Consider the following 3,232-nt stretch of genomic DNA (forward strand, 5'->3'; position numbering starts at 1 on the left):
GTGTATTTATGTGAATGAACTAGTGAGAGAATGAGAGACAGGGGTACACAAATAAAGCCAACTGAGTCAGGAAGATAAAAATATATTTGACCCTATTTAATAAAAATATGTAATATGACTTTTTTTTTTTTTTTACCTCAGCATTCACTCTACTTGATTTGAGTGTGAATGATAAACATGGTTGATGCATTAATGGTTGGTATGATCTGTAACTTGCCTACAGCTAAATGATGGGGAGCAGACAGATGTGTTTAAAGAAATAACACAACCCCGTGGATGTGTTTGGTTTGGCAGCATTTTCACTGAAAACTGAAGACTGCTGAGTGCTGATTCAAGGATGGTCAATGTGGGACATCTAGTGGCAGAAAGGGAAAAGGACACTTATTGTAACTATACTGGTTTATTTGTCTTTATTTACCTTTATTCAACTAGATATTGTTTCTCTCAAGATTAACATTGTAATGAACCACTGAACCACAGTGATGTTGCGCTACAGAGAGCTGGGCATTACATAACTAGAGTTTGAGCTGCCACTGAAAGCTTGAGTTAATAATTGACAGTTAAAGCAAATAACTGTACAACTACAATATCAAATTTCATGCCAATCACCAAACGGTCACAGTATTTGTAGATTCTACTCTAGCACACTCCTGTTGAAGGCCATTTCCACTTCCACTATTGAATACTGTTCATTATAAATAGTTACAATAGTGCAGAGCAGCTGTACACGCCATAATGTACACTACCGTTCAAAAGTTTAGGGACTCTTATTAATGTCTTTACTTTTTAAACAAAATCATTTTTTTCAATGAAGATAACAATAAACTCATCAGAAATACTGTCTAGACATTGTTAATGTGGCAAGTGACGATTTGAGCTGGAAACAACTGATTTTAAAGGGAACATCTCCATAGGGGTACAGAGGCCCATTTCCAGAAACCATCACTCCTGTGTTCTAATGCTACATTGTGTTAGCTAATGGTGCTGAAAGGCTGACTGATGATTAGAAAACTCTTGTGCAATTATTTTAGTTCATGAAATGTGTGAGTTTTCATGGAAAACTTTTGAATGGTACGCAAACTGACGCATTGAGGCTACTTTACACTCAGCACAACTGTGGTCCTACAGTGCAAAGAAAGACAAATTTCTGCTTTAATCATATGGAAACTTCAGGGATACACGCAGGGATTTAGATCTAGTTTTCATCTTGAAGATTAAATAAATGTGCTGCTGTTGTAAGTTCTTTGAAATCAGGCCTGGTACAACTTTTAAGATTATCTAGTTGTTTTTAAAGGCTACTGCAGATATGCTGATTGAATTCTAGTGATGTACCATGAAAATATCATATCATACTTACAAATACATACAAAATATCATACAAACAACACAGGATGGACATTGCTGACGGGTATATAAAGCACACAGTAAGTGTTTGCTCATACATTGGACTTAGTGAATTCAGTAAAACTTTTAACCTGAAGAACATCTTGTCTCTGAGTGATGCTGTAAAACTAGACCATGTATTTGATATTTCCAAGCTGGACTATTGTGATTTTTTATTAACCGGATGTCCCAAAAGGCTACAGCTAGAGTTCTGACAGGAACCAGTAAGAAAGATCATTTATCATCCTTCTCCTCACAATCAATTCCCTGAATGACCAACCTCCATCTTTTTATCTTGATCTTTATTGTACCATATTATTTTTCCAACAGAACACTTCATCCTCAGACTGCAGACTTACATGTGGCTCTTGGAGTATCAGTTATCAGGCTCCTCTGCTGTGGAACCAGCTCACAGTTGTTAAGATAAGGAAATTTTTCTTTGTTATAAATCATATAGTTAGGGCTAGTTATGCTGCTGCTAATAATAATAATAATAATAATACATTTTATTTGACAGCGCCTTTCACAACACCCAAGGTCACTTTACAGATGATAAAAGCACAGTAAAATAAATAAAACAAAAATACAGACAAAAGTAACACAACAGTTAAAAAAACAATGAGATTAAAATGAATATGCAGATTTAAACAGATGAGTTTTGAGTCTTGACTTGAACTGGGTAAAGAGACAATGTTGCGGATGTCTGGTGGGAGAGAATTCCAGAGTTAGGGAGCAGAGCGGCTGAAATCTCTGCTCCCCATGGTGCTGAGGCGGGCAAAAGGTACAGAGGGATGAAGGGAGGAGGAGGACCTGAGGGAACAAGACAGAGTGGCAATGTGGAGGAGATCAGACAGATAGGAGACGAGGTTGTGGATGGCTTTAAATGTACACAGAAGGATTTTGAACATGATGCGGAAATGGACCGGGAGCCAGTGAAGCTGCTGGAGGACGGGGTGATGTGGTGAAAGGAGGGAGTACAGATGATGATACGGGCTGCAGAGTTTTGGACCAGTTGGAGTTTATGGAGGGATTTGTGGGGGACACCAAAGAGGAGGGAATTACAATAATCAATACAGGAGGTGACGAGGCTGTGAACTAGAATGGCCGTGGTATGAGGGGTGAGGGAGGGGTGGAGACGATTAATGTTGCGTAAATGGAAATAAGTAGACCGATTGATGTTATTAATGTGGGAGTGAAAAGAAAGTGAGCTGTCGAGGATGACACCCAGACTCTTTACCTGAGGGGAGGGGGACATTGTGGAGCTGTCTATGGTGAGGAAGAAACTGTCAGCTTTGGATAGGGTGGATTTAGTGCCAACTAGAAGTAGTTCAGCTTTATCACTATTTAATTTGAGGAAGTTTGCAGTGAGCCAGGATTTGATCTCAGAAAGGCAGTGGGTGAGGAAGGAGGGAGGGAGGGTGGAGTTAGGTTTACTGGAAAGATAGAGCTGGGTGTCATCTACGAAGCAGTGAAAGTGGATACCATATTTACGGAAGATAATGCCAAGGGAGAGGAGGTATATAATGAAGAGGAGGGGCCCCAGGACGGAGCCCTGGGTCACACCAGAAGTGACGAGGGAGGGCTGTGAGATGAAGTACTTGACCTGAATGAACTGAGTGCGGCCAGTGAAGTAGGAGTAAAACCAGTGAAGGGGGGTGTGAGTGATGCTGATGGAGGAAAGTCTACTGAGGAGGATGGGATGAGAAACAGTGTCGAAGGCTGCACTCAGATCAAGGAGGATGAGTATGGAGAGTAAACCAGAGTCAGATGTCATAAGGAGGTCATCTGTGATCTTAATCAGGGCTGTTTCAGTGCTGTGGCGGGGACGGAAGCCGGACTGGAATTGTTC

The sequence above is a fragment of the Acanthochromis polyacanthus genome, chromosome 16, assembly GCF_021347895.1.
Source record: "Acanthochromis polyacanthus isolate Apoly-LR-REF ecotype Palm Island chromosome 16, KAUST_Apoly_ChrSc, whole genome shotgun sequence".
NCBI classification, from domain to species: Eukaryota; Metazoa; Chordata; class Actinopteri; family Pomacentridae; genus Acanthochromis; species Acanthochromis polyacanthus.